This window comes from Trichechus manatus, unplaced genomic scaffold (assembly GCF_000243295.1).
Source record: "Trichechus manatus latirostris isolate Lorelei unplaced genomic scaffold, TriManLat1.0 scaffold00020, whole genome shotgun sequence".
Lineage (NCBI taxonomy): Eukaryota > Metazoa > Chordata > Mammalia > Sirenia > Trichechidae > Trichechus > Trichechus manatus.
Window position 1 is genome coordinate 17,063,507 of NW_004443956.1, and position 14,324 is coordinate 17,077,830.

At 42.0% G+C, this 14,324-nt stretch overlaps 1 protein-coding gene and 1 non-coding gene across 2 annotated transcripts in view; one reads left to right on the plus strand and one right to left on the minus strand.

The window, feature by feature from the left end:
- DPP6 (dipeptidyl peptidase like 6) overlaps window positions 1–14,324 on the plus strand; it is a 1,059,737-nt gene that overhangs the window by 56,776 nt on the left and 988,637 nt on the right. The window lies entirely within an intron of this gene.
- Window positions 3,921–4,026, minus strand: LOC111819897 (U6 spliceosomal RNA). Its single transcript, XR_002823457.1, has one exon. It is a non-coding gene; the product is annotated as a U6 spliceosomal RNA (small nuclear RNA).

The following is a 14,324-nucleotide window of genomic DNA, read 5'->3' on the forward strand; positions in this document are numbered from 1 at the left end:
GGCCTCTACCCTGATCCACGGACTTGGGACGTTCTAGCCTCTACAATCGCGTGAGCTGTTTCCTTGATATAATCTCTCTCTATATATATATTTATACACTTTACTGGTTTTGCTTCTCTAGAGAACCCAGCCTAAGACAAACCTTAATCCCCCTGATTTATTTTTAAAATAAAGCGTTTACCGAGTAAGACTTTAGTCATTATTAGCAGCAAATTACTTACAAGGCATTGCATAACTACCAAGCGCCATCACCAGGCAGTGGAGAACCATGATACTAGGTAGGTTCTAAGGTCCTGTTCAACCTGAGGGTATTGTGGTTCTTCATTTAAGGTTTAAGGCCATGGTTTTACTCAGTGGGGATTTGGACTGAAGTCAAGAGTGTTCAGTCACAAGTCTCGTAAGAAAGGCAGCATCCTTTCTGTCCCATGCACTTTTATGCCAATAAAGATGTGATGAGATGGCCTTCAGAGTCCTTCTTCCTCATACTTACAGGCATGAGGCCAAAGGGCTCTGGGAAATGGGGTGCTGTGTGGATGGTTGTCCCTGGAGCAAGACACTGGTGGTGTGCAGCACAGCAGCCTCTACCTCCCTCAACGCAGTCTTCAAGCTCCCAGAACCCTTGCTATTTGTGAGAAGGAAGGGTTTCTGCCCAGGCTATGCTAACATTGTCCCAAGAGCTGCAAGTCCAAATAGTGAACCAACTAGGAACCTGCTCATTTGAGATGAGATGCACATCTGTTGGTCTGTCAACAAGGGCAGAAGGATCCAGAACTTTTAGGATCCAGTTGCTAGTTGGCTTGAAACATCTAAATCTTCCAACATTCAATGGAATACAAAATATGAAATGGGCACGCTGAGAGATGGTGTTATGAAATCTGAAGCTTGGGTCCAGATCCGTATTGCGTGACATAGGGAGAATTAGACTTGGAATAATGTTTTCTTTTTTAAATTGTTGTAAATAGACATGTAACAAAATATTTGCCATTTCAGCATTCTTCACAAGTGCAACTCAGTAACATCAATTATGTTTATCAAGTTGGAAAATGATTATGGTAACAGTTGAAAAATATTTCTTTTTAAATATAGATCCCCATATATCAAAGAATAAATTTTCCAGTAACAAAAAGAAAAAAAACAACAGCAGCAACTTGTCTTCATAGCCCCTGACAGAGGCTGGGTCTGTTGCTTCTGATTTTTTTAAGGTAAGATGTAGAGAGTTAAGTGAGCTGCCCAGACCACTGGAAACCCCAGGTGGAATGGGAAATAAAAGCTAAATCCAATACTTGGCTTTTACTCATCTTCTCTTTAAATTACAATCTGTTTCCTTCAGCTTTTTCCATATTGGCTTGTAGCCCTCAGTAAGTGAACCAGTTTTGAGTGGCTACTTTTACAATTCAATTCTGTGCAATTAGGTAGTATTTATTGAGAATGCCCTAGGTTCCAGGAAGAACTGCGCCAACCCTGGAGGGAATATGAAAGAGAAAGAGCATGTGGTCAGGGCTCAGCAAGGGCAGGACTCCAGTCATTCCTCTGCTTAGGAGCATCGGAAATTCCTCATTGCCAACCAAATACAGTCTCAGTCTATTCAAGGCCTTACACGTTTCGGCACCTGACTAAGGCTCTCTTTCTGGTTTATGTTTTTCATAGCTTATTCTCTGTGGTTTATCTGTACACACTCACTGTTATTCTGGCAGAAAAAAAAGTTTTATATGAGCCCTAGGGAGGGAGAGAACTTGCTCTCTAATTTGTAGGCCGCAGAGGGCCTGTTGTATAAATTGTGTCTTTCCGTAAACATCTGTGAAAGCCTCCTCCCAGCACTGAGACTGGGAGGCAGGGAGACGGGGACTCGGGACTTCATGAGACCCGCAGGGAGGGGAGGGGCCCAAGCAGAGTGTTGACAGTCACACTGGGAAAGTTCCACCTTGCCCCATCATTTGCCTGCCTGCTCTTCTCGCCTATGTGGTCTCAGGAAATATGACAGCGCTACTGCTCCATTCTTGTTGATCAGGTCAAGTACTGTGATCCCCGTGTAGAAGATGAAGAAATTGACCAACAGGAGGTGGCCGAGACATCTATCTTCAGCCTTTTGAAAATTACGAAATTTGGTTGCTTAATTTCATAAATAGAAGTAAAGCTCAGGAATGACAAGATTTTATTAAAATCCCCAATCAAGTTCCATCTTAGTCGCATGGACAGCATGGTACTTGAATGATAGACTCACCACTGATACTTCTCAGCATTGTCAGTTGCTGTATTATTCATCCATGATACGAGATAAGAGATGGGAATTATGATCATGGGGAAAAGGTTTTCTTCACCAATTCAGCCATCTGTCTACACACATTCCCATCTTTGTATTGTACCTTTTTATGTTGATAGAATTTCAAATTTACAGAGAAGTTGCAACAGTACTACAAAGAACTTCCTTACATCCTTTACCCAACTTACCAATGATTTACATTCTGGCCCATTTATTATTATTTTGTCTTAATATTTTATTGTGTTTTTGGTGAAAGTTTACATAGGATATTAGGTTCTCATTTAACAATTTCTATACATACTGTTCAGTGACATTGGTTATATTTTTCACAATGTATCAGCATTCTCATTGTTTCCATTCTGGTTGTTCTGTTTCCCTTAATCTAGCTCCCCTGCCCCACCTTCCTTTCTCATCTTTGATCTAGGGAAAAGGTTTACTGTTTGGTTTCATTTAGATGATTATTTAGAGGAGCCTGGTACTGATGAGTGATATTATTTATTCTATGGGCCAATCTGTCACTTGGTTGAAAGGTGCCTTCTGGGAGTGGTTTGAGTTCCAGATTTAAAGGGTATCCCAGGGCAATAATCTCAGGGGTTCATCTAGTCTCTACTGGTCCAGTAATTCTGGCCTTTTTCTTTTAAGGAATTTGAGTTTTGTTCTACAATTTTCTCCCATTATATCCGGGACCAGAACGATCAGTAGTGGTAACCAGGTACCATCTGGTCCTAGTCTCAAGGTAGCTGAGGCCATTGTTTGTGTAAACTGTTAGTTCTTAAACTAGTTTCTTCTTTGAGTCTTTGGTTTCCTTATTTCTGTTTTGTTCCGGGTGATTAAAGAACAATAGTTGTATCTTGTTGACGCATTTGTTTTTTACTCTTTCTCTCTGTCTCTCTCTGTATGTGTCTGTCTAATGTTTTTCTTCACAATTTGAAAATCAGTTTTAGCCATCATGCCCCTTTACTGTAAATACTTCTGTGTGTATTTACTAAGAAAAAAGCTATTTTCTTACAAGGATACAGTGCAGTTATTCAACATCAGGATCTTTAATACTGATACAACATGATTATCTAATCCACATCAGTATTCAGATATCAGTTGTTCCAATGGTGTGCTCTGTAATCACTGCTACCCCTGTTCCACGATCCACTCCAGGGTCAGCCATTGTTTTTAGTTGTTATATCTCCTCAATCTGCTTTCATCTGGAACATTTCCTCAGTCTTTCTCTGTCTTTCATGACCTTTATATTTTTGAGGAGTACAGACCAGTTATTCTGTAGAATGCCCATGAATATGATACTTCCTCATGATGAGGTTTTTGGCAGAAATCCCACAGAAATGGTACTGTGTCCTTCTCATTGCATCCTATCGGGAGGCACTGATGTTACTTTGTCCACTGGAGATGTTAATTTCGATCTCTTGTTTAAGGTGATTTCTGTCAGGTTTTTCCACTGTAAAGTGGCTATTTTTCCTTTGAAGTTAACAAGGAATTTGTGTGGATGTTCTTTGAAACCATATTAATATCTTTTTCTGCTTCAAATTTTCACCTACTAGTTTTAGCGTTCACGGATGGTTTCTTGCCTGAATCAATCATTATTACAATGGATGCCAAATGGCAACTTTTCTAACTCTGTTATTTCAGTGTCTGTTCATTGGCCTTCTACAAAAATATGATGCAGTACATGAATTAGTGTGTCACTTTGTGCAGGAGTGATGCTTATCGTCTCTGTATCTTTCTAGCATTAGTATATGTGCTACTGAAGCAAGTACCTCTCCACCTTTAAATGCTACACACACCACAGTCAGCCGCTGTGATTCCCTATCATAATTAATTCCTTCAACCTCTGCCTGCTGATTTTTCTCTTCCAAAGTTAGGAAATGTAAAAGTGAGGTGGATGTGACATTTTGGCATATCCAGGCAGACTTTGAAGCAAGCCAAAGGGCAAGTCTGCCTGAGCCTAATACTAGAGATGCACATGCTAGCACACCATCATGGTGCTCAATGCAATGTGACAGAGCTCTGCAATGGATCTTTCTCACCCTTACCATCCAGGGTGCCCTTCAGGAATACGTCCAATTCTCTGCTGACCAGTCCTACGTGCTGAAAGGTATCCAGCATCATCCATGGGCCAGATGGCCCAGGTATGTTGGGAATTGTATAAATGCGACTTAGGTCCACTTTGGAGTCTACCAGGGGAGTGCCTTGGTTTGCACTGATCCATCTCCCTCCCTATCCAACTTCTACCAATCTTGTCTTCTTTGTATGACCACTGAATTCCTGCTGAAGCCAAACACTTAACAAGGAGGTTGGCCATGCTCTAGAGACTGGTGGAATTTGTTCTCCTGTAATGCTATCTTGGAGCCCATGTCTCAGCTTCCTCAAGAACTACACTTTGACCACTACCTCTTACAGACAATTCTACAGACACACGTGGGGCTCCTCTCTTGATTTCAGGGACAGTGTTTGTTTGTTTTTTCTGTCTGTTTCAAATGTGTAGTATTTACGAACTGCACATTCAGGTCCAGCAAAGAGGCTGACTATTTTTCTCTTGTGATTTCAGGACACAATTTGAGGGAAAATATGTTCCATCACTAGTGCTTGAGATTCCACATTAGATAATCACATATTCTCTCTTTAGGCCTGTTGGAAAATGCAAGTATATCTCAGTGGTGTAGCATGTGACATCCTCAACATGTTTACGTGGATGAGTTGAGCAGATCTTTTTTTCCTTATTCTGATTGTGCTTGAGACTTTGGGAAACTTCCATAAAGGAGAGTGGAGGTGGGAGTGGGTGTTGCTCTCACAATTTTGTAATGGACTAATCTTTCTCTTAATACAGAAGTAATATAATTTTTCTCACTCCTATCCATAACAATCATATAATAACCACTATTCGGTCCCATCAGCAACTGACCATGAGTATGGCCTAAGACCGGCCAGCATTGTATTCCATTGTGCATTTAGTCACCATGAGTGGGAGACTGACTCAGCAGCAGCTAACAACAATGGCTGCTATCATCATCATTATCATTATTTATATTATTATTATTATTTATAGTTTATATTCCAGGGATTATTCTAAATTCTATGTATGGATTACGGTCATTAGATTCTCACGATAATCCTAGGAATATCGTCGCTTTACAGACGAGAGAAACTGAGGCACAGACTAAGGTTTAATCTCCTTATAGGCGAGGAAATTGTAGCCCAGGTTTTTTATGAAATTTGCTGAAAGTCACATAGCCAGGTACTGTGCAACTGTCCTAATGTTTTTTCCCATTACGTTGTGTTGCATAGTAAAGTGCCCTTCATGTTTTGGTGAAGGATGTATCTTTTAATGCCCGTTGGCATAAAAGAGTAAGTTTTTCCTAAGCAATTTCTAAGTCTAGAAAGGGAGATTCTGGGGATGAGAACATTGAATAGACATTTCAAATGATTAAAAGTACAAAATAATAAAAATAATACATAGCATCCCCTGGAGGACTCCTCCTTGAGGAGTGGGCCATTTACATTGTAATGCAAGAGCGTTCCCCGGGCCTGTTAGTGTGCAAACTTTGCCCGATGCTTCAGAATAGAAATCCATAAACATTGATTTAAGAGTAGCGGACGTTTCCGTCAATATACAACTCAGCCAGATTGTTTAAGGGAAATTCAGCACTGTTGTCATGCGGGCCAGCTACTTATGATGTAAACCATGCCAGCCCTCATAGAGTTTTCCGCTCATATGATTCTCCTGAGTCGATGTAATGTTGCAGTGTCAGTGGGACGCAGTTCAGTCCTTAGAAAAGCTGCGTGTTATTGCTTATGTGATCTGGAAATAAGATTTGGGCTCATTGTTCTGAATTATTTTTATAATGGGGGAAGGATATAGATAGGGGGTTCAAAAACCACCATTTGTCAAATTCTGGGGAGGGAGAAGCAGAGTGGAGGGACAGACCAGCTGTTGTGGGTCTGGCCCAGCATGGCTGAGTCCCAGTGCAGTGTTCCAGACCCAGCTGTGTCCCCATGTGGCCTGCTGGGGGGTGTGGCTGACCTCCGGTGGTCACAACAGCTGCGCCATCAGGCAGCCTCAGTGCTGTGTGAGGAGATACAGAAAACCAAACCTAACTGGTTGTTGTTGAGTCCATTTGAACTCATAGTGACCCTATAGGACAGAATAGAACTGCCCCACAGAGTTTCCAAGGAGCAGCTGGTGGATTCGAACTTCCCTAGTTCAGGCAATAAAGCCAGTATAAGAAGAGTGAAGAAGACCAAAGACTCAAAGACACAATTAGTCCAAAGGACTAATGGGCCACATGAACTACAGCCTGAGACCAGGAAAACTAGATGGTGCCTGGCTACCACTACCAACTGCTCTGACTGGGACCACAATGGAAGGTCCTGGACAGAGTGGGAAAAAAATTTTCTTCAAATATATGAAGAAAAAAAAAAAGACCAGGCTTACTGGTTTGATAGACCCTGGTGGAACCCGTGAGACTATGGCCCTTTGACATCCTTCAGACTTGGGACTGAACCCACTCCTGGAGATCATCTCTCAACCAATTAATAGGCAGGCCTATAAAGTGAACAATAACAACAGTGAGGAACATGCTTCTCAGAACATTCAAATATATATGAGACCAAAAGGGCAGCATTTGCTCAAAAACAAATTCAGAAGGCAGGAAAGGGCAGGAAAGCTGGACGAATGGAAAAGGGGAACCCAGGTGGAAGTGGGGAGAGTGCTGACACATTGAGGGGATTGCAGCCAATGTTATGAAAAAAATCTGTGTATAAATTGTTGGATGGGAAACTCATTTGCTCTATATACTTTCACCTAAATCACAGTAAAATGTTAAGAAAAAAGTCAGTGTGGCCTTGTTGTAGACAGCCCATAGAGTTGAGTGCTACTTGGTGGCAGGACCCATGGACTCACAGCAGAGGGGCTCCTGTGAGCTTCCTTATTTCTGTAAGATTCCTTTCTTCCTAAAATAGGGCATGCTGGCTTCTCCTTGACTTCCTTACGGTTCTTTGTGTCTATTGACTAGTTTAAATTTCACCAGTGCTTCAAGGCCTGCCCCCTTTCTGCATGAATTCTTTAAGCCCTTTCATTACCCTGGTACTAACATGTTAAACCAGTTGCCATCAAGTCGACTCCAACTCAGAATTGTGCTCTATAAGGTTTTCAATGCTGATTTTTCAGAAGTAGATCACCTGGTCTTTCTTCCAGGGCACTTCTGGGTAGACTTCAACCTCCAACTTTTAGTCAACAGCTGAGCTCTTAACCTTTTGCACCACCCGGAGACTCCGGTACCAACATACACTGCCTAAGATTGTCCGTGTCTACCACTTCACCCATGTGGAAAAGAGAACTAGCATTTCATGTGTCAGGCATGGCACTAGATGACATATACTCATTTAATCTCTACGAGTCTATAACTCCCATCATCTACATCTGTAGGTGGGACACCAAAGTGCACAATGCTTCAACAGTACACCCAAGGCCAGGGTTAGTAATGGGGAATCCAGTCTGGGTCCAAAGTCCCTGCTTGTCAGATTCAGGGTGTGGGATGTATCTTAGGTATCTGAACACATAGCAGCAATATGAGGACATGTCATTCCACCAATAAGGCATTTAGGTAAAGATTTGACAGGAATGATGCAAAGTCTAAATTGAAAGAATGCGTCCCCAATGAGAGAAGCTTACCCAGCTTTTATATTTACAGTCTCTTCACTTGGAGCCCTGGTGGCACAGTGATTAAGAGTTCGGCTGCTAACCACAAGGTCGGATGTTCCAATCTACCAGCCACTCCTTGGAATCCCTATGGGGCAGTTCTACTCTGTCCTGCAGGGTGACTATGAGTCAGAATTGACTTGATGGCAGTATTTTTTTTTTTTTTTTCCAGCTTGGAAATAGCTCTGCCTCTGTAGAATCAAAGTAAGGAACAACCTTCTTGTCCTGAAATAGTGTTATTTTTTCTTAATTCAGCGTCAGTCTTAATTGAATACTGGGGTGGAAAAGAAGTAGAAAGGGGAATCCCCAGCACTGCGTGTTCCACCTTCTCTTCCAAGAAATCCTGCAACTGGAGAAGACCCAAAGCAAGAGACACTATTTTGAAGGGAAAATATAAATATTTCACAAGTCATTTCTGGTTTTCTACCTTTTTCTGGAAGGTGGTATTCACATAGCCCAAGATTTCCCTGATAACTGTTAGTGGCCCTGGCACTGCTGTTGTTCTCCAGCAACTTCTGGTGCGTCTGAAGGCAAGCAGCCCTGGCAGGCCTGTGCTAAGTACCAGAGCAGGGAGAGTAGTGGTGGGAGCCGAGAGCGTGTTTAGGCAGATTTGTAAAGGAGATTGGAGAAATTAGCTTGTAATTTTCACTGTAAGTACAATCCTCTGAAGAGCTGGTTCCCAGATGAGTGCAGAGGGATGAGTCATCATGGAGAGGAGGGGGACTTGATCTCAGCTTATCTATTAGAAGTCTCAGCCATTGAAAACCCTGTGAAGAAAATCTTAGCCCAAGAGACAGAAAGGGCCATATAAACCAGAGATTGCATCAGCCTGGGACCAGAAGAACTAGATGGTGCCCGGCTACCACCAATGACTGCCCTGACAGGGAACACAACAGAGAGTACCTGATGGAGCATGAGAAAAGTGGGGTGCAGAACTCAAATTCTAGTAAAAAGACCAGACTTAATGGTCTGACTGAGACTGGAGGATCCCCGGAAAGCATGGCTCCCGGACTGTCAACCCAGAACTAAAACCATTCCTGAGGCCAACTCTTCAGACAAAGATTAGACTGGACTATGGGACATAAAATGATACTCATGAAGAGTGTGCTTCTTAGCTCAAGTAGATACATGAGACTAAATGGGTAACTCCTGTCCAGAGGTGAGATGAGAAGGCAGAGAGGGTCAGGAGATTGTGTAATGGACATGGGAAGTCCGAGGTGGAAGGGAGGAGTGGAGAACAACTAGGGTCACATAACAATGTGTGTATAAATATTTGTATGAGAGACTAACTTGAATTGTAAACTTTTACTTAAAGTACAGCAATAAAAATAAAATAATAAAAAATATTTGCTGAGCAAAAAAAAGAAAACCCTGTGAAGCTCAGTTCTACTCTGACACACATGGCATCACAGTGAGTCAGGGTCAGCCTGACAATGACTGGTGGTGGTAGTGGTGATTAGAAGTCTCGTAGTTGGGAAACCTTGAGAACTAATATGTGATGTTGCTCAGTTGCTTCACTTCTGCCTTGGGTTGTGCTGACTTGAAAGGTGACTGTTTAACCCTCTAAGAGACCTTTAATGACTTATATTAAGTAGAACAAGAAGGTGGTTGGGTGTGTGAAAAGCAAAAGGGGTTTGGGTCAAGTCCTCACATTGCCATTTTATATGCACAAAGACTGTATACCGTGATATCAATTCAGTGGTATGTATTTTGATGAAAAATGGTAGATTATTTTATATCCTCTTTTTGCATAAGAAAAATTCCTCAGAGAGATTGAGTGACTTTATAAAGTTCTCCAATTTAAAACCCAGTAATTCCAGTTCTAGAAAATGATAAGAATCAAATATCAACAGTGGGTAATTATATAAGGATAACTGTGTATCCATTAAGCAAACTGAAAAAAATGAAACCATTAATGTGGGTGAAATACCATGAGACAATCCTATTTATGCTTGTTGGATTATAAATTAAAATACTGTAACCTTTTATTGGTATTTGTGATATGTCCATATGATAAAACATTATTCCTCATTAAGATCATATTTTGGAAGAATTTTTTTTATTATATCAGAAAATCTCTATCTTATAATATTAAGTGAAAAAAACTAGGAAAATAAAATCTAAAACTAGATATAAACTCCAAATATTAAAAATAGAGGTAATACTAGAAAGAAGAAAAGCTTAGTGACTATACTATATAGGCCATCTCTGGGTGTGAAGATATGATTAAATACTAATTTCTCCTTTATTCTTTCTGTGTTCTTCTAGATGCTCTATAATTAGCATCAACTATATTTACAAATAAAAAAAATCAACAAGCTGGGTAGACCTGGAACCAGATGGCCACTCTTGAGGCCAACTAGCTACTCAGCTGTCCTACAAACCTCCTTGTCATGGATTGAATTGTGTCCCCCAAAAATATGTGTATCAATTTGGCTAGGCCATGATTCCCAATATTGTGTGATTGTCCACCATTTTATCATCTGATGTGGTTTTCCTATGTGTGGTAAATCCTGCCTCTATGATGTTAATGAAGGGGATAGGCGGCAATTATGTTAATGAGGCAGGACTCAGTCTACAAGATCGGATTGTGTCTTGAGCCAATCTGTTTTAAAATATAAAAGAGAAAACTGAGCAGAGAAACAGGGGGACCTCATACCACCAAGAAAACAGCACCTGGAGCACAGCGTGTCCTTTGGACCCAGGGTTCCTGCACAGAGAAGCTCCTAGTCCAGGGGAAGATTGAGAGAATAAACTTCTGTTTGTTAAAGCCATCCACTTTTTCTGTTACAGCAGCCCTAGATGACTAAGACGCTCCTTCAGACACCCTCATAGGTAGGTTTATTGTGATCAGTCACTGGAGAGAAGGGGCTGTGTCTGACAACAACAAAAGCAGCAACAATAGTGACAGTCATTTAGTCAGTGCTAACTATGTGCAAAGTATGTCTGCTCTCTTGCTACATTGTAAGCTCTTTGAGGGCAGGGCCCATGTCTAATTCAGTCTGGAGCTCCAGAGGGCCTAACATGATAAATACAGGAAGTGTCCAGTAATTCTTAAAATATAAAACTTTGATTTATCAGTCAAGTTCCTTTGCACTCTGGATGATTGTGCTTAACGATGACTGTGTATTTAAAACAGCATTATCCTTGTTTGAAGACTGAAGTAGATATCTATTGCTGCATAACAGATCACCTCAAAACTTAGTGGCTTAAAACAGTAGACATTTATTATCTCAGTTTCTGTAGGACAGGAAGTGGCATGACTGGGAAGCTCTGGCTCAGGGTCTCTCAGAGTTCACAATCCAATGTGGGTCGAGCAGCAGTCCTCTGAAGACTTGGTGGGGCTCAAGACCCACTTCCATGGTGGCTTATGGGGCTGTTGGCAGGAGGCCTCAGTTCCTTACCATGTGGGATCCACTTCACGAGCGGGCATTGGACTTTGCCCAGAGTAAGTGACCTGAGAGAAAGTGAGGTGGGGGGAGAGGAGAGGGAGGTGGGAAGAGAGAGATAAGGAGAGAGAAGGAGAGGGAGGTGGGAAGAGAGAGAGAAGGAGAGAGGTGAGGAGAGTGAAGGAGAGGGAGGTGGGGAGAGAGAGAGAAGGAGAGAGGTGAGGAGAGAGAAGGAGAGGGAGGTGGGAAGAGAGAGATAAGGAGAGAGGTGGGGAGAGAGAAGGAGAGGGAGGTGGGGAGAGAGAGATAAGGAGAGAGGTGAGGAGAGAGAAGGAGAGGGATGTGGGGAGAGAGAGAGAAAGAGAGGCATGGAGAGAGAGAAACAACCAAGATGAAAATCACCAAAACAAACAAACAAAAAATAAACTCCAAACCTGCTGCCAATGAGTTTATTATGACTCATAGTGACCCTATAGGACATAGCAGAACTGCCCCATATGGATTCCAAGGCTGTGATCTTTAGGGATGCAGACTGCCACATCTTTCTCCCGAGGAGTAGCTGGTGGGTTCGAACTGCTGACCTTTGGGTTAGCCACCGAGTGCTTAATCACTTCACCGCCATGGGCCCTGATCAAATCTTGTCTGTACAACCCAGCTCTGAAAGACATTGTTTGAATAATTGGGGAAAGTATTATGTGATAATTAGATGACATAACCAGCAATGCATCTTATGTGCTTTAACCACTGTACTGCCAGGGCACCTGTGAAAGTCAAAGTGCCTTTTTATGATCTAATCTCCAAAATTGCACTCTGTCTCCTCCACTTTATTCATTAGAAGCAAGCCACAAAGTCCAGCCAATACCAGTGCTCCACCTGTTCAAGGGAAAAGCATAAAAGAATTTGTGGTCATATTTTTTAAATCACTACAAAATTTCAATTTGGATGCAAGTTTAGGCAGGTAATTAGAGGCGCCGGTGTCTCTGTTCCTTAGAAGTGTTATTTGAGGATCTTTGAGATGTACATATAGACAACCAACCAGTTGAATCCAGTAGACCCTGATTCATGGCAACCCTGTTTGTGTCAGAGTAGAACTATGCTCCATAGAGTTTTCAGTGGCTGATTTTTCAGAAGGAGATTGCCAGGCCTTTCTTCCAAGCCACCTCTGGGTGGACTGGAACTGTCAAACTTTCTGTTAGCAGCTGAGCCCATTAACCATTTGCCCCACCCCAGGACTCCATGTATAGACAAAAGCCTTGTGTTGTGGAGAGATCTTGTGGGGGCCTCCTGCCTCTTGCCTAGAGCACTTAGCTCCAGAGGGGTAGGCCCAGCCCTCCGCAGATTGAGTTGCTCTCCCTCTTTAGGAGGTGGTGGTAGTTCACCTGCCAACACAAGGAGAAGAAGGATGCCTTTGTCATGGAGCCACCATTATTGCTGCTTCATTTCACAGTGATAGATCGTTCCTTAACCTCCCCTTGCAGTGAGTGGATATTGATACTTGTATGAGTAAATGTCTACTTCTAAACATCTGTATAAATAAAACAAGAGTCTAAGCCCATTCTTGCCCCATAAAACTCTTCCACTCTAGAAGTAAATCACGCCAGCCAAGCTCAGTGCGCAGGCAGAAACAGTAAACAGCCTTTAGACTTGTTTTGCAAACAATCCCGTCAGTACTTGGTCTAATAATACTGGTACGGTTCAATGATTGATGATTTTTAGAAAGAAGGCAGAACACAAACACAGAGTTTGCACAGAGTAAAAATGTTAATTGAGTGAAATAAGATGAGAGGTTTGCTTCATTTAAGGACAACGGCTCATTTGACTCAGAGGAGACTAGGAGATAATCTACTTCCATTGCCTGCCTTCGTGTGGAATTACCATCCTATCAATTTATAGTAGAAGTAAAATTGAGATGTTCATAATCATTCATTCAGTAAGTGCCAACTTCATGCCAGGTGCTAGGCACTGTTTTAATTATTGTGAATACAGCAGTGAACAAAAAGGACCAAAAGCCCAGCCTCCTTTGAGCTTATATTCTAATGGCAGGAGACAGAAGGAAAAAACACACACAATAAAATAAATTATACAAAATTATAAAAAATTATATAATTTATAAAATTAAAAAAATTATATAATTTATAAAAATTATATAAATTATAAAAAATACTGTATAATAGATGGTGACAAGTTCTAAGGAAAAAAATTGAGCAGGGAATGAATGTAGAGGGCTTTGGCTTAAAATTATAAAAAGTGTGATCAAAGAAGTCACACTGGGAAGCTGACATTTGCACACATAGCCAAATGAGGCAAGGGAGTGCTCGTGGGCCAGGTGACCAAAGTGCAGAGAAGAGTTAGTGCAAAGGCCTCAGGGCAAATGGGGCTGGTTTGTACACCAAACATCAAGGAGGCCACTGTGGCTGGAGGAGGTCAGGGGCACAAGGAGGAACCTGATCCTGGGGTATTTTATCAGCCAGTATTTAAGGACTTTGGCTTGAACCAAAACGAGTGGGGCAGCTGCTGGCAGACTTGAAGAGAAGGGTAACGTGATCTTTTAGCAAGATCCCCTAGGGACTCTGCGAGAAGGGATGACTGGGTAGGAGGCTACTGCAGTAATCTAGGCAGTGGAGGGGCATAGGCCAGAGTGGCAGCAGTGGAAGGATTGAGAATGATCAGAGTCTGGATCTGATTTAAAAGTTTTGAGAGTAGATGTACCAAGATGTGCTGATAGGCTAGATATGGGCTATCAGGAGAGAGAAGAATCAAAGATGACCGTACATTTTTGGCTGAGCCCCTGGAAATAGGGAATTGGCCATTTTTGGAGAAAGGGAAGCTGGGAGGAGCAGGCTTGAGGTAGAAGACAAAGGAGCTAGTTTTGAGAAGCGACTGGATATTCAAATAAATGCATTGGAGTGCAGCGGAAGGATGCACACTGAATTAGCCTAGACTAGAGGGAAGGAAATTTTCAGAGAAA